Source organism: Canis aureus, chromosome 20 (genome assembly GCF_053574225.1).
Source record: "Canis aureus isolate CA01 chromosome 20, VMU_Caureus_v.1.0, whole genome shotgun sequence".
Taxonomy (NCBI): Eukaryota; Metazoa; Chordata; class Mammalia; order Carnivora; family Canidae; genus Canis; species Canis aureus.
In genome coordinates this window covers 11,278,172-11,296,931 of record NC_135630.1, presented here as the reverse complement: position 1 = coordinate 11,296,931, position 18,760 = coordinate 11,278,172, and the positions used below count along the sequence as shown (strand labels likewise).

Here is an 18,760-nt window from a genome sequence, read left to right as displayed (position 1 = left end):
GTACTCTTTATCAGTTTGAGGGAGTTCTTTTGTTCTTCTGGTTACCTGAGTGGTTTCATTATAAACATATGTTGATTTTTTTCAAATGCTTTTATTGCATCTACTGAGATGATCATATATATATATATATATACACACACACATATATATATTTAACATATATTTAATATACAATGTATATATTTAATATATAGATATGTCACGTTTATATATTATAAAATAATATAAAATATATATTTTATCTCTTTATATTGTGAATTACATTGATTGCAAATTTACACAAACCTTGTATTCCTAGGATAATTAATACTGGTCATGACATGCATCCTTTTTATATAAATTGCTGGGTTAAATTTGCTAAATTACATTTAAGGATTTTGCATCTGTGTTCATGAGGTTAGAGGTGTTTGCTGCTTTTCTATTTTCTGAATGTGTTTTATGAAACGGTTTATATATATATATATATATATATATATATATGTATATATTTTTAAAATATTTGGTTGAAGTCATCATTCATTGTACCTGAATCTGGAATGTTCCTTGTGGAAACATTTTAAACTGTTAATGCAATTTACAAAAATAGATATAGAGCTATTTAGGTATCTATTTCTTCTTGGATGAACTCTGGTAAGTTGATATCTTTCAAGGAGTTTTTCTATGTCTTCTATCAAATTTGTTGGCATAAGGTTGTTCGGAATATTCCCTTCTCATATCTTTCAAGTGTAAAAGATCTGTTGTGATGTCTCTTTCATTACTATTATTGGAAATTTGCATTTTCTTTCTTTTTTGTCATTCAGATAAGTCAAAATTTTATCAATTTTACTGATTTATTTATTTAATAATGAATTTATTTTTTATTGGTGTTCAATTTTACTGATTTAAAAAACAGGTTTTCATTTGATATTTGTTTTCTACTTCATTGATTTCTACTCTGATATTTCTTATTTTATTCTTTCTATATATGATGGATACACTTTGATTCACTTTTTCTAAGTTTCTTTAGGTGGAAGCTAAGATAATTAATTTGAGGGTTTTTTTTTCATATAATCATTTTAAGATCATGATTCTCCCTTTAAGGACTGTTTTAGCTACATCTCACTAATTCTGATATGTTGTGTTTTCATTTTAATTCATTTAAAAATATTTTCTAATTTTCTTTGTGTGAGTCTTCAGTACTCATAGATTATTTAGAAGTGTGTTATTTAATTTTCACATATTTTGTGATTTTCCAGTTGTTTCCCTAGCTGACTTTTAGTATAATTATGTTGTAGACAGAGTTCATACTTTGCATAATTTCACTACTCTTTACTAAGATTTTTTTTATTGTACAGAATATAGTCTATCTTAGTGACTATCCAACAAATACTTGAAAAGCATACAAATTTTGCTGTTGGTGGGTGGAGTAGTCAATTTTTTGGATGATAGTGTAGCTCAAATATCTACACATTTACTGATAATCTATTTATGTATCTTTCAGTAAATTAGAGGACTTTTGTATTTGTCCTTGGAGTTTTATCTTTTTCTTTTAGATATTTTGAAGCAATTAGGTCTGTATGAATCTAAGATTGAGTTTTCATTTTGATGAATAAAAACAGATTAAATATCACTTTATCTTTTGAAATATTCTTTAATAAACTTACTTTGAATTTTTAATTGGTTTTTAGTTAATAGAAGAGAAAAATATGCTATTAAATTGTCTTTATAATTACATAGTTACCTTTATTGGTACTCTGTTCGTTCATGTTCATTAGTATTACTGTGTAGAGTCATCTGCTTTCAGCCTGAAGCATTACCTTCACTATTCATTTACTAGCTACAATTCTCTCATTTTTTGTTGACCTGGGAAATTTTTATTTCACCTTAATTTTTTAAAGGATAGATTTGCTGGATATAGGATTCTCGGTTGACAGTTATTTGTGTGTGCCTGTTTGTGTGTGTGTGTGTGTGTGTGTGAAATTTAAATACATTTCTCTGCCTTCTGGCATCAGATTTTTCCTGGTGAGAAGTCAGCTATTAATCTTACTGGGATTCCTGTGGAATAGATATGCTTTATTTCTCTTGCTGCTTTCAAGATTTTCTCCTTGTCTTTTACTATCAGCAATGTTGCTAAGACACGTCTTTGTAAGTCTCTTTATTTTGATTCTACTGAGAATTCGTGGGGCTTCCTAGTTGTGTAGATTATTATTTTTCAATAAATCTTGAGGTTTTCAACCATTATTTCTTTTTTTTTTCTTTTTTTTTTTTTTCAACCATTATTTCTTTAAATATTTTTTCTCTCTCCTCTTCTGATACTCTCATTACACATATGTTGGTGCCCTACTGTTCTTTCAGGCTCTTCATTTTCCTTTTTTTTTTTCTTTTTCCTTTTATTCTTTGGCTTACATAATCTCAATTTAATTTCAAGTTTACTGGGATACCTGGGTGGCTCAGCAGCTAAGCGTGTCTGCCTTTGGCTTGGGGCGTGGTCCTAGAGTACCAGGGTCCAGTTCTGCATCGGGTTCCCTGTATGGAGCTTACTTCTCTCTCTGCCTCTGTCTTCCCCTCTCCCTTTCTGTCTCTCATGAATAAATAAATAAAATCTTTAAAAAAATCAAGTTTGCTAATTATTTTTTTTTACCAGTTCAAATTTACTGTTGAGCCTCTCTAGTGAGTTTTTTTTTTAATTTCAGTCATTGAACTTTTCAAATCTAGAATATACATTTAATTCCTTTTTATAATTTTTATTTCTTTACTGATATTCTCTAATTGATGCAACTCTGTTGTTATACTTTCTTTTACTTCTTTAGTCATACTTTACTTTTGTGAATATGTTTTTAATGACTACTTTGCAATCTTTCTGCTAAATCTGGTTCTCTCTCACAGGCAGTTTCCTTACCTGTTTTTTTCCCCATTGTGTGGGTCACACTTTCCTATTTCTTTGCCTGTCTCATATTTTGCTGTTGGAAAGTGGTCATGTTAGGTACTATGTGGCAGGAACTTTGGGTACTCTCTGAGTACTGTTCTTCCTCCTGAACTTATTATTATAATTTGCTTATGATACTTTTACTGAAGTCTTTCCATGTCTTCTACCCCCATAGTGTTAGGCCTCTGATGTTGCGCTTCAAAGAGTCACAGTTTTCAGTATGCCCACAGTCACTATGGCATGACAGTGTCACCAATAGGGATCTTCTCTACTCTTTCCCTGACCATAACTATTTGTGAGATTCTACTTCTTGCTGGTCAATTTGTCTATTATTTCCAGTAAGGCCCTAGAACAAAATTGTTCTTTATAACTGGATTAGATCCAGTCAAATTTGTCTCCTTTGAAGGAATATTTTCTTTTTTTTAAAGGTTTTATTTATTTATTCATGAAAGACAGAGAGAGAGAGAGAGAGAGAGGCAGAGACACAGGCAGAGAGAGAAGCAGGCTCCATGCAGGGAGCCCGGTATGGGACTCGATCCCGGGACTCTAGGATCATGCCCTGGTCTGAAGGCAGGCGCTAAACTGCTGAGCCACCCAGGGATTCCCGAAGGAATATTTTCTAAGGTCACCATCTGATACTGTTCCAAGTGCTCCTCCCAGCTGTCATATTTTAGTTTCCTCCTGCTAACTAGTGGGTTTATAGGATAATCTCTATCTTCATTAGAACCATCAATCTTATCCCAGTTACTTTTCACTAAGATCTCAACGGCTCTTGTGAGTCCCCCTAGGTTTAAACTTCTCTATACTCTGTTGCAAACAAGTTAATTTCTTTGGGAAGAGATTACAAGCTATCTGAATTTTTGTTTTTGTTTGTTTGTTATTAAGATTTTATTTACTTATTTGAGAGAATGCCTGGGAGAGAGCATAAGCAGGGGGAGCAGCAGAGGGAGAGGCAGAAGCAGACTCCCCATTGAGCAGGGAGCCCTATGTGGGGCTCCATCTCAGGACCCTGAGTTCATGACCTGAGCCAAAGGCAGCGACTTACCTGACTGAGCCAGCCTGGTGCCCCAGGAACTACCTATTTTATATCTTGCTTTCCCCCAAGGGCAAAATCTCAGAATCCATAATCTGGAGTTGGGGATGGCATAATGGAAAACGTCTCTCTGAGGGATACCTTTGCTGTAGGAGCTGAGCACTCAGTGGAGGTGCAGGCCACAGCCTGGGGTTCTCCTAGGCTACCTCTGTGGTATAGATCTATCGCTTCAAAAGCTGGAGGAAAAGCTATGAAGGTAACAGTATTCTCAACATGCACACTTCAAGTAGAGTTTCTATCCCATGAGTGGAGTTTTTTGCACATAAGAAAGCTCCCTGCCCTAGACTGCATTTGCTTGTGATTTAGCTTTAGCAACAGGTACCTGGGGGCCAGATGAAAAACACTGAAGTCATTCCTCTCCTGGGAAAAAGCCCTTTGGCTGGGAGCTGGGAAGAGAGGGAAGCCCCATTTCTTGGCTGCTGCAGCCTGGAATGGAGTGTTTCTTGCTGAGCTGGGAAAGGGAAGAAACGCAGTGGTCCTTGTTCAAATACTACAGACTTTTCCTTTGTCTACTGAATTTTCTGTAGATTTTCTTGAAAACAAGTTTCTACATTTTTTTATTTGCCCCTAGGAATATTTCCAGAGGCTTTAAGTGGTTGTTTTAAAAAAAATACTTTCCACCAATTTCACTGCAGAATAGGTCAGTAGAACTCTTCATTCTCTTATGCTAGATAGATATCAATCTTTTTACTTTTATTTTTGAAAAGTATTTTTGTCAGTATAGAAATATAGGTCAATGAGCTTTCTTACGTCATTTTAAAAATAGCATTCCTTTATTTTTCTACTTCTGTGGCTTCTGCTGAAAAGCCTGTCATTCTCACATTTATTCTTTTGTAAGTTATAGTTCTTATTCCTGGTAGAAGATTTTGACTTATCACTCATTTCATCAATTCGATCATAATATTCCAAGTGTTTCTTTCTTGTTTTTTTCTGCTTGGAGTTTGTAGAGCTTCCTGCATCTGTAAATATGTACTTGCCATTAAATTTGAAAAATGAATGCCATTATTAAATTTTTTTCTCCTGCCTCTTCAACTTCCTATACCCAAATTACACAAATGTTGAATTTCTTGATAATACCCTACAGGAAAGATGAAATTCTGTTCATTTTGTAAGTCTTTTACTCTACATCTTCACTAATCATACGGAGTGTCCAATCTGCTCTTAGTCAAATTTGATGTATTTTTCATTTTATTTTGCATGTTTTTTTAAAAAAGATCTCTAGTAGTGGGATGCCGGGGTGGCTTAGTAGTTGAGCATCTGCCCTTTGGCTCGGGGCATGATCTTAGTCCAGAGATCAAGTCCCACATCAGGCTCCCTGCTAGGAACCTGCTTCTCCCTGTGCCTGTGTCTCTGCCTCTCTTTGTCTCTCATGAATAAATAAATAAATAAATAAATAAATAAATAAATAAATAAAATCTAAAAAAAAAAGTCTCTAGTAGTTTGAGTGATTTTTAATATCTATTTCTGTATTCGTCAGTCTTGAAAATATGCAATAAAATTACCATAGCTATTTTAACATCCCTGTGCTAATTGTACAGTCTTAGTCATGATTATTTTCTGTTTCTGTTGATTAGTTTTCTCCTGGTTATAGGTTATGTTCTTGCCTTTTTGCGTGCTTGTTAGTTTTCAAATTGTGGATTATAACTTATTGCTTCTTTTAATCTAGTCATTATTTTCTTATATGAGACATGCTGCAGTAAGACTAGACACCTTTAAAGAGGTTTAGGTTTATTTGTTCCAGTAGGCAGTTAAGTTACTGACATATTATTTCTAGACTCTTAGGCTTGGTTTTACTCTCGGTCATAGATATTTAAGTTTTTTCCTTACTACTAGGGTTTGGCTCATATCAAGGACATATTCTTTTCTCCCAAGGCTTGAAGCATCTATAGTCTCAAATGGCTGTTTAAGGAGTTCCGGGAGGTCTCTATCATCTGCTCAAGCTCCAACTACAATGTCCTTCAGCACTTCACAGTCTCTGGTATTCTTCTCAGCTCTTGCCACCCACCCCTTTCAGTAGTGACCCTCTACTGACATTCTAGCAGTTTCATTTGCACATGTGCAAATTGTCCCTCAGCCACCAAAACATGAGGACTCCTCTGCTGATTTAATACTTCCCTGTCTGCACTCTCTTCAAAGAAGGGTAGTTACCTTCTCTGCTACTTTTAACTACTTCAGCTGCCCTGAACACCAATATTCTTCCTTAACTCAGAGAGGATACTCTACTCTGACTGGACTTAACTTACTGCAGTAGAGAAGGTCTACCCAGCCCAAAAGCTTGAGTGCATGTGGGGCTTACCTTGTTTGTTCTCTTTTTCTCAAAATCACAATCATTTACTACCTAAACTGAAAAAAAGCAAGTTTGGTTCCTTTTAACATACAATGGCTATACACAAATTTTTGAATTACTCAGTTTTAAACAAAAATTTCTCTGTCTCTCTGAAAATAAAGTGATATAAAAGAAAGATTCATAATAATTTTGAAAAAATATGTTTCAGGAAGTATGAAGTATTACATATTTGTACAAAGAATATTGAACAAATATTTCATTTGCAATTAAGTTAAGCTTCTAGATAAAGAGCATGTGATTTAGCTTAGATTTAACTTTTAATTTTTTTTTAACTTTTTTTAAAGGATTTTATTTATTTGAGAGAGACAGAGCACAAGCCTTGGGAAGGGCAGAGGCAGAGGACAAGGAGAAGCAGACTCCCTGCTGAGCTGAGAGCCTGATGCATGGCTCAATCTCAGAACCCTGAGATCATGAGCTGAAGGCAGCCGCTTAACTGACTGAACCATCCAGGCACCCAGACTTAACTTTTTAAATGTCACCACCCAAATACAGTATCACCTGTTAGCATCATAAATAACTTAACCTAAATATATTTATATTTAAAATATTTTAATAATCTCCTACCTACAAAAGTACCCCAATGATGACTTCCCTTTTCCTAATCCATCGCAATGAGTCAATATATTTTAATTATTTGAAAGTGAATGAATGAATCTAATTCCAACTACATGTTTACATTTGAAAGACAAAGCATTTGTGAAAAGATAAAACATTTGTACTTTTTTTAGGTTGGACCAACTGGCAAATCATTTTTATATCATATTGGTAGTTTTCTAGGCATTTCCTACTATTTTAACCAATAGTGAGTCAAGCTCTATTCCTTCATTTATACACTAGTAATGTAAAAATCATTGTTATGGATGCAGAACTCATCGAAAAGGATAAATAGACACAATGGTATAAGAATAGGCATGACTTATTGGAGAACATTAAGTGTGCTAACATAGTGCTTTTTTAAAAAAAAATATAATTTGAGGGCAAGCACTGCATTTCTCAGTGTATTCCCAAAACTAAATGGCAGTCTGATAGGAGTTACATTAAAGTAAAGGTCAAGTAATGATGACAAGATTCCTTCCATTTCACTCTGCCCCAGTTTGACATAAGCTGCGATTTATGCAATGTCACTAACCATCAATCAATCACCCATGCAATGCCAAATAAAGAGATGAAATGGCTAAATAAATATATCTTTTAAAAAAATACAGAGGTAAAAAAAAGCAATTCAATCAACTTTCTAGGCTGTACACTGGGAAGACATAACCCAAATACTCTTATTTGAGCACTTGTATTTTAAGGACACAAAGCATTGGTGATTTTTCTTTTCCTGTATAATACATTAAATGTTTCAGTTCCAGAGTAGTTCTGTTAACATACTACAGTTTCAATTAATTTTGTTTCCTAAGAAGATCTGAAAGAGTTCTTTTATCAGTTCTTATTGGTAGGTCCTGAATAGCTATGCTTTATATATAAATATATAAATATATAAATATATAAATATATATATATATATATATATATATAACTGGTTTCATAATATTTTATGAATATTAGTACTTCTGTCATTAAATAAAGTCAGTTTAGATGAGATGAGGTAAATGATAACAATGGTTTAAAAATTGATGTTTTGAGCATGTGCCATAGACCCAACCAAAACACTTCCAAGAAACACGCAACTTTTAATTTCTATAAGGAAAATGCTACTATAATGTATAAAGCACTTTCTTAATTTCTAGAATTTCTTGAGTTTCTGTAGTAAAATTAAGAATGTTCTGATGAAAGATTTCTTTTTTTTAATGTCTTCCCTCTAGGTGACAACAGATGGACTTAATACAAGTACAGACGGTCCCCAAATTACAATGGTTTGCTTTATCATTTTTCTACTTTCAATGGTGCAAAAGCAATATCCTTTCAGCAGAAACTGTACTTCAAATTTTGATCTTTCCCTGGGCCAGTGATATGCCCTATGAAAACTCTCTCATAATGCTGGACCAGCAGCAGTGAGCTGCAATTCCCAGTCAGCTACCTAATCACAAGGGTAAACCACCTACACACTCATAACTATTCTGTACCCATACAACCTTTCAGTACAGTGTTCAATAAGTTACATGAGATATTTGACACTTTATTATCAAGTAGGCTTTGTTTTAGATGATTTTGCTCAACTTCAGGCTAATATAAGAGTTCTAAGCACATTTAAGGTAGAGGAGGCTAAGCCATGATGTTCAGGAGATTAGGTGTAATAAATGCATTTTCAACATATTATATGTTCAACTGATGATATGTTCATTGAGACATAACCCCATCACAAGGGGTTACAATTGTAATCTTTTTGGTACAGATTCAGGGAAGATATAGGTTGGAATGAAGAAACAAGAAAGAGCAGAAGATGAAAGTAATGGAGAGGCTGAACAAGACCATACCAATAGTGCATCAAACCATATTCACTGAGAGCCATATTAATATTTAGAGTGGAAAAATTGTAAGTTAATATCAAAAGCATAATATTATTTTGTACATATGTAACATATGCTTTTATTCCTCTTAAAGTTTAAATTAAAAATACATAAAATCTCAGTGTATAACAGGATTTATTTTCTTCCCAAATTCTTTTAATTAACTTTATAATATTTTATTTCAAGTATAATTGAAAAGAGAAGTGTATATGCCTGATAGATTCTCAGAAAATTGCAATCCAGTGCTGGGTGGCCAAAGACAACAGAATAGAGAACACCATGCCTTCTAGGCTCCTTGTATACTTTGATTATGAAGGGAGTCCAGGATAGATCCCTAAAACATGAAGATGCTGTTCTATGAGACAATGCCCTATAAGGCCCACAAGTACATATGTACTCACACCAAAAATAATTTAGAGGGAAGACTGGGTGGCTCAGCAGTTGAGCATCTGCCTTTGACTCAGGGCATGATCCCGGGGTCCTGGGAATGAGTCCCACATTGGGCTCTCTACAGAGAGCCTGCTTCTGCCTCTATGTCTCTGCCTCTTTCTATGTCTCTCATGAATAAATAAAAAAAAAATTAAAAATGATTTAGAAAGAGAAGATGCCTTAAAACAATTTTAAAAGGAAGTTTGACTTTGTCATTCATTTTAATGGTATTTAAAAGCAGTTTAATAACACAAAGGTGGTGTAATGGAACAAGCATATACTCTGTTCCTTTTTTATTTTCTCAAGATTCTCTTTTTAAAAACCCCATTTCTTTATTTTTTTCTAAGAAAAAAAGATCTTATTTTAACCAAATATGGATATTAATGAAATGTGATCATTTACACATTCAGATTTTAATGTTCTGGATGGATATTACACAGAAGGATGATGACAAAGGGTCTGACTCTAGAAAAAAATGGAGAAAGGAAATCATTTTTATCTTGATGTTATTTTTGGCAAGCAACATAAAAGTAAATACATATTTGGATTTAAATATGAAACGCATCAGAAACCAAACTTGATTTCAGAAGTCTTTGCCTGCTTGTTAGAAAGAAATTTTTTTTTTTTTTTTAAGAAGCAGTAAAGCTTGATACTATAAATCACTTTCACCAAATGTACTGAGATAGTTCCTAGTATTTTAATATTTTTCTCATAAATGTTTATCAAAATCAGTGTAAAGCTTTTGAAATTGCATGGTTTGAGGAAAATGGCTTCGTTTTCTTTGTATTGTCATTAAAAATAAAGAGAAATAAAAAGGCAAACACCAAATAAATGAAAATTGTTTCTATAGAAGTTTGTAACTGTATCACATACATTAAAATAGCTTGTGAGTGGTTATAGGATAGTATTATATAGTATTTATATACCCCAAAAAGCTTTAAAAGGGGGGAAACTACTTAATATTTATAATTAATTTAACATTTTTTTTTAAATTTAAAAAAAATTTTAAGGTTTTATTTGTTTGAGAAAGTGAGAGAGAGAAAGAACACATGCTGGTGAGGAGCAAAGGGAGAAGCAGGCTCCCCTGCCAGCACGGATCCCCACATGGGGCTCTATCCCAGGACTCTGGGATCATGACCTGAGCCAAAGACAGACACTTAACCGACTGAGCCACTCAGGCACCCCTTAACAAATATTTATTGCATACCTTATACCATCCACAGTCTTAGCTATTTGAACTATAAAAATGGCAAAAAGCCACACTTTCATTACTCAAGGAACTCAACAGTCCACTGGGGAAAGATAGAAACACAAATCATTAATATAAAAGAAATGAATCCTACGCTGGTATGAATGGAATATAACACTGCAACATGGTAGACCATGTTTTGAAAAATCATATGAAAATACTAATTTCGGGGCAGCCTGGGAGGCTCAGTGGTTTAGTGCCACCTTCAGCCCAGGGTGTGACCCTGGAGTCCAGGGATCGAGTTCCACGTTGGGCTCCCTGCATGGAGCCTTCTTCTCCCTCTGCCTGTGTCTCTGCCTCTCTCTCTCTCTGTGTGTCTCTCATGAATAAATAAATAAATAATCTTTAAAAAAAGAAAATGCTAATTGCTTTTTTTACTCACAAATTATGTGTTTGTCTATTTGGTCCCATTCATCTTTGCAATCTACATACATTTAAACAGAAATGTTATAGTTAAAACACATCATCTTATGTTCTACATTTCTCAGTTAATGTGCAAAATTCTATTCTGAGGGATCCCAGGTATAGTCATTGTGTTTACAATCTCATAAAAATAGACAGGAACAGTGTCAATTGTGATAGGCAGTGAAAATATTCATTTATTTAATAAATTTTAGAAGTATTACAGATTGTGATGTCTAAAATCAGTCATCAACCATATCTTTATGCTATTGTTGTGCAAACAAAACTACAGGTGGCTTATTTTCCTCATCATATGGTTAATCTACCCAGACCTTTCTTTCCTCTAAAACATTTAAAGTGACGATAAGCCATATGACCATTCACATAGTAAACACCACTACATAGATTATATGCTTCTGTAATGCAAATATTTTCTTTGTGAATTCATTTTCTTTTTTGAATTATAGATAAAAATGAGATTTTTGATATTGTTACCCTTTTAAGTTTCAGCATCACATTTCTTCTACATCCTTAAGATACTGGCTGGTGGTTAACTCCATTCTGATATATGGTATCCAGATCTCATTTCAAGGTGAGAGTGATTTTAGACATTTTGATAATTCTTCATTTCTCATTCCCCTGTCTTATTTTCTGAAGGAGCTAGCCACGTCTACATATGGATATAGAGTAGCCTACTATTTCATTGACCCACTTTTTCACCTTCCTATCTTTAAGTAAAATGATTTATAGTGAGAAGTATCAATTGCTCATGATTTAATGAAGAAATATACATTTTGCTTTATGTTCCTGACAATGAGAGTTCTTTCTTATTAGTTCTTTCTTGGTGATAGCATGATAAAACAAGCCCATTATTGAAGCAATTAATGTGTTCATAGGTGGTTTGTAGGAATATAAAGTTTTATTCTCATAATAAAAAATTGATATCCTTGAATTTAAATGAATAAATGTAGCATGGGTTTAATGCAATCTGATCTGGCTTGCTTAACATATTTTTCTCACTATAAATTATAGCATTTTACATTTATGAGATCTTGAATAAACCCAAAGCAAAGGATCTGGTGCCCATGGTATTCATAAGAGGGTGTTCCATGTAATAAAATTCTCTCTACAAACTGAAGTGTTAAAACCCTGGGTCAATATTCATTTAACAAGAAAAATACCCCACGTCATTAGTATTATCTCTTCCAACATCACTTGTCACTGACTTGTAGTCTAGGTGAGGTGAATCACAGTCTCAAAACCAGAAGGCACCAATGATATGTGATTAGACATGAAAAGAAGACTTCTTCTATCAAGCAACACTCCAATAATATAGGAGTTTGCACCCAAAAGTTACGGAGCTGCTTACCTCAGGCTGGGTAACACACTAATAAAATTGTCAAGATCAATACTACGACCCAAGATTAAAAATAAATTCTCTCTATATTTTTTCTGTATCTAAACATGAAATCATGAAAGTTCTAAGATGAGTCTTCATTAGTTCGACCTTGCATATCTTATTATATAATCATAAAAATAAGATAGAAAAAGAACAAGACACTGAATAAGGAAAAGAAATACACCAAGTATCTGGAAAGCATAATACACTACTCATGTTCTCATTTCTTTTTTTTTTTTCTTTTTTTTTCTCATTTCTTTTTACTTGCACTTATTATCAATTACTAACAAAGTTGCAGGTCTTTGAAAAAACAAGGCTTATATTTTGCATAAACTGCAAATAATTACGGAAATAAGTTTTATGCTAATCAAAACTTAAAAAGTAGCATTCTCTTTTGTTTACAACTTTCCTCAAAGGACCCCACACAGGCTTTACTGAAAGGAACAAAAATCAACATTCAACTAACTGAAATATTACTATCTTACAGGGACAATTCTAGGAGTTGGAGATACAGAAGGAAATAAACCAAAATCTGGGGCCACATTCTAGTGGGATAAATCACAATAAACTAACTAATAAATAAGCAAAGTAAGTAATATATATTGTTTGCTTATGTTGATGACTGCATTAGTTCTTAGGTGGCTTGGAATAAATGTTCTCAAACTTAAAGTAGTTAAAAGAACTTCTGAATATATCAGAGAATATAAATAGAAGAAAAAGGACAAAGCGGCAGTTGTTGCTATTTTATTTAAGATGATCAGGAGCTTCATGTACTTTCGCTGCAATGGCCACATCTGTGTCAGGCCTCAAGAAGACAAGCAAACATTCCTTGAAAATATCTGTGGCCAGAGTGTTTTGATGAATACAAAAGCTTGGGCCCTGCCTGGAGCATGGTCAGCAGCCCAAATCTGAGTCCTGGTAGTGTGCTGAGCACCAGAGGGAGAAGCAAGAGGGAAGTCTAGAAGAGAAGGGAGGGGTAGCTCCTGTAGGGCCTCCTGGCCTGCCCACTGTGACAGCCTGGGCTTTGGCCTTATACTTTAGACTTTTGGCTTTGGTTTTATATTTAGATACATTCTGAAGAATAATCCTACAAACTCTGAAAGATTAGAGTGGTTACAAAGATGACATCTCATTATTTGCAATCGTTGTATCAGGGGGCATTGACAAGGCACCTAAACTAATGTTCTTATTAGATGAAACAAGTCAATGGTCAGGTAAATGTATTGCCATTTATTTATTTTTTTAATTTAATTTCTTAAAGGTTTTATTTATTTATTCATGAGAGACACACACAGAGAGAGAGGCAGAGACACAGGCAGAGGGAGAAGCAGGCTCCATGCAGGGAGCCCGATTGGGGAATTGATCCCGGGACCCCAGGATCTGACCTGAGCCAAAGGCTGAGCCACCCGGGCTGCCCCAAATATACTGCCATTTAATACTGTCTTTCCATGCAGTTTAATTGAACCACCAATAAATAAATAAATAAATAAATAAATAAATAAATAAATGAAAAAAGAAAAGAAATAGAAAAAAAAGCGAGAGATAAAATGTGAACAAAATAAGAGTAGTTGTCTATATTCTCTAGTTCAGATGTCAACCCTTATGCAAAAAGAGATTTGTTCCAGATAAGTTTTACTGAGAAAAGATGAATTGATTTCTGAAACTCCGTGTAGTTGCACTTAGACACATCACTTCATTTTTCTAGGAGTTTGTGTGTTTTTTAATCTATAAAATGACACCAGTGAAGTAGAGGATTTAGAAGGGTCCCTTTATGCTCTAAAATACGATTTAAAAATGAAAATCATACTGTAAATATGGCATATAGATCACAGAATCTATTTGAAATGGAAGGTTGCTAATATTCTGTGACACGAATCCCCAAATATTATATACTCATGCACGATTATGGTGTTAAAATAAAAGAAACATAAAACATAGAGAAAAACTTTTTCTTGAATTACCAAATAGGAGTCTTTCAAGTACTTTACCTTTGAGAGCTCTTCCTCCAAACAACCAAAGAGCTATGCTGCCACCTACTGGTTAAATGACTAGCACCTGCAAGGTGTTGCAATTCCTTATTTAAAAAATATATCCAAAGACCAATAAAGTCCTACCTTAGGTCATAATGCGCGTCTCACATTCTCAAATTGAGGATTATAAAAATACATTGCATTAATTTAAAAAGATACACCGATAGAATTTTATTTAGACCCCTCTATTTACTCTAAACCAAGTAATACTGATGTTTTTTCAGGAGGTCTAATCTGGTGATAAGGCAATACATTCCTCATGGTGTTTTGAAGGGGAAAACATCACTGACAATTTGATCAGTGTTCCAGTATTCTGTTCTCTTACAGTAGCAAAAAAAGAATGTATTTTCTGGGACTCCCAGAAAGAAAGCATTTGGTTTTAAAAGCCAAAATATGAATTTATTTTTGTAAAAAAGGAAAACCCCAAAGTAAGTCTTGGTTCATTACTAGCTGGATTAAAAGTGAGTCATGTAAGTGCTAACAATACATGGGCTTTTTGGAACACCGATGCCCCTAAAATAGCTGTGGCACTTCAACGCCTTTCATTTAGAAACCTTAGCACCTAAGGATCTTACAGAGTTGCTGAGAAAGTAGCCATTTGTTCAGCTGCACTCCTTATTTTTGTCAGAAAAGGCTTAGCCGTGTGTGCGGTTTTTCAGGCGCTATCCTATTATACACTGGCAATGAATCACACTGATGAATATATGCTGCATCATCCCCACCCCCTGACTGGGTGAGAAGGCCGTCCTTTGACAGATTCTTACTTCTTTTGAAATCTGTCACGTCCAAAACAAGCTCTTCTCAATTTTTTAACAAATGGAAACTCTCCATTCTGATAAGACAACAGGAAACATAAAAATGGAGAGGAAAACAGTAATGAGGCATTTTATGAAATTAAGGTAGTGTAATTTGTATTCCATGTGTTGTTCAAAAAAAGATTTTGATGTGTTTCCTGACTTTTATTTGAAACGCAAATTGTAGACATTGGAGAAGGAAAGGGTGCATCAAATAATTTCTGTGCTTGCTTTCAGAGCAAAGCCACTCTGAGATAGCCTGAGTGCTTTGAACCACCTAGCTTTAATGTTTCTACTCCTGAATCCTTAATCAAATAGATTGCCTCATCAGAAAGACTTTTTTTTGAACACTTGCTTAAAATTTAATTTTCCTTTAACAAAGCAAACTCCCACATTTTCCCCAAATATGTTTCATGCTCTGTAGGGTACTTAAACCTTTGATAAGAACCACATTCTTTCTTTCTTTCTTTCTTTTTTTTTAAGGTTGCTATATATACACATATTTTCTCCTTTGTCCTTCTCTCTCATGTTCTCTGTCTCTCTCTCTCTCATTATCTCTTACTTCCATGTTCTTTTAAGTCTTTTGGTATGTATCCATATCCGTATTCAAAAACATCGAATAACCAAATCTCCTGAAGCAAGCACAACACCTGCTTTTTCCATTTTTATATACAACATCGATTTAAACATGCTCTACTTCTTAAAATAACTTAAAACATTTTTCTAAACCTAGAATTAAAAAAAACACAATTTCTTCTACATTACCCTTTAGGATTCTTATCTTTTATATGCTATGTATTATCTTAGTTTTCCCTAAAATACAGTGGAAAAGATTCTTTTCAAAATAACCTTTCTTGGGGGACCTGGATGGCTCAGTTGGTTAAGCATCTGCCTTAGGCTCAGGTCATGATCCCAGGACCTGGGACGGGGCCCAACCCCAGGCTCCTTGCTCAATGGGAAGCCTCCTTCTCCTTCTCCCTCTGCCTGTGCTCCCCCTGCTTATGCTCTGTGTGTGTGTGTGTGTGTGTGTGTGTGTGTGTGTCAAATAAATAAATAAAATCTTAAAAAAGGGAAAAAAAGAAAATGACCTTTCTTGGTCATGATTCCGAAAACAAAATGTAAATAATCCAAATAATATTCTTGTGTCTTCATATATTAAGTAGAAAGCAAATGTCAATATTTATTGTTGCTTTAAGAAAGCGTATTTTTGAAAGTTCATACTAATTAACTGAATCGAACCAAATTGAACATAGCACTTGAAAAATTTTATTTAAATTCAATTAATTAACATATAGTGCATTTTTAGTTTCAGAGGTAGAGTTTAGTGATTCATCAGTTGCATATAGCACCCGGTACTCATGACATCAAGTGCCCTCCTTAATGCTCATCACCCGGTTACCCCATCCCCTCATTCACCTCCTCTCCAGCAACCCTCAGTTTCTTTCCTATAAGTTAAGAGTCTCTTATGGTTTGTCCCCCTCTCTGATTTCATCTTATTTTATTTTTCCCTCACTTCCTCTATGATCCTCTGCTTTGTTTCTTAAATTCCACATATGAATGAATTCATATGGTAATTTTCTTTCTCTGATTGAGAGTCAAAGCTGGTGTAAGGATAAAAACATAGTGATGCACAAGGGCACATACACCCCAATGTGTACAGCAGCAATGTTCACGATAGACAAACTATGGAAAGAGCCTAGATTTCTATCGACAGATGAATGGATAAAGAAGATGTGTCACTTACACACACACACACACACACACAGTGGGATACTACTCAGCCATCTAAAAGAAATGAAATCCCCACTATTTGCAACACCATGAACGGAAGTAGAGGGTAAATTATGCTGAACATTTTTCATTATATTAGGGAGTCTCCACAAACATTTGACTTAGTTCAATCATAAGGTACCATTAATTTGGGGTATATAATTTAACATTTTTTTACTATAAATAATGGGGAAATGGTATTGTAAAACATTTTCCAACTTACTAAGGTAAAATTGACTAATAAGATTGTGTGATATTTAAAATGTCTATTACAGTGATTTGATACATACACAAACTGTGAAAGGATTCCCATCATCTAGTTAATTAACATATCCATCACCTCATTTATATTTTCTTTTTGCTAAAAACATTTGAGTTCAATTCTCTTGGCAAATTTAATTACAGTGTTATCAACGATAGTCATCATGCTTTACATTAGATCTTTAGACCTCATTCAACTTCTAGCTGAAAATTTATACCCTTTCACCAACCTCTATTTTCCTCCTCACCTCTCCAGCTCCTGACAACTTTCTACTCTCTGTTTCTATAAGTTTATTTTTTTAGATTCCATATGATAACCTGCAGTATTTCTCTTTCTCTAACTTATTTCACTAGTATAATGATTCATCTGTTGTCACAAATGCCAGTATTTCCTTTCCTTAGGACTAATATTCCATTGTGTATGTGCACTTATATACATATATACACGTATATATACATAAACATATATGTGTGTATTTACATTTTAAAAATCTATTTATCCATGAATGGACATTTAGACTATTTCCATATCTTGCTTTTGCAAATATCCTCCAGCAAACATGGGAGTACAGATACCTCTTTGGCACTCTGTTCTCATTTCCTTTATATATATTCCCAGAAGTGGGGTTACCGGATCATATGGCAGTTCTTTTAATTATTTGAGGAACCTCCATACTATTTTCCATAGGGGCTGCACCGATTTACATTCCCACACAATATAAAACATTTCATATATTTTCAGTTTCATTTCTTAGAATTCAGTTGTCAAAAAAAGATCACTGAGTTAAAATATATTCACGATTTTAAGATTCTTGTCATTTCTCCAAAATTTAGCTTAAGTCATCATGAATGAAGTCCAAAACCCTGGGACCTATCATTGCTGGAGAAAGGACCCTGGAGAGGTTCACGTGCCATTTTCCCCAGAGTAAAAGGTACACTTCTGGAGCAGTTATCAGAGAAATAAGTGTTTCCTTTTAGAAGCTTTTATTGATTCACCTTTAGATCCACAACTCATGGAGAAAGACTGGCAGTCTCTCTTGTTTCTGAAAAATAGACAAAACCCTGAAGTACATGTGCTAAGTATAACAGCAATCATATTGTATAAAAAGAATAAACATACTAGGTTATTTTTTGGATTGTAATCTCAGAAACTCTAATGAGAACTTCAAGTTTGTGTCAGAGACAATAAAATTCTTAAATCTTCTGAGATATATCATCGCAGAATAATGCCAGCCCAAAGTCTCACTGAATTTAATGCATTTCCTAAGTTGGTTGCAGTTCAAATATTAATGTGTTTCCTAGACTTTTAAAAAATATTTTAATTCATGACTAAAAGTGAGTGTAAATAGGTGTATATACATGTCATGAGCTATTAACTAATGCAAAACAAAATAGCAAATAATTGAGTTAATCTGTGTTTTTCTTTATTAGTTCTTTAGTATTACCCACTTAGGGATTTGTGCTTTGACAACTATCAGAAAAAGCAAGTACAGGAACAATTAAATAGATTCCTTTGATGTTGATTCCACTATATATGTAGAAGCAAAATTATAATTGAATATCACTTCAATGTAGGATAAAGAGAAATAAAATTTAATTGATCTTTTAAATGTGATAAACATTGTAAA

General features: G+C 33.9%; 1 long non-coding RNA gene across 10 annotated transcripts in view; it reads right to left on the bottom strand.

Annotated features, from left to right (window-relative positions):
* Positions 1-18,760, bottom strand: part of LOC144291477 (uncharacterized) — a 352,892-nt gene that overhangs the window by 63,392 nt on the left and 270,740 nt on the right. The window lies entirely within an intron of this gene.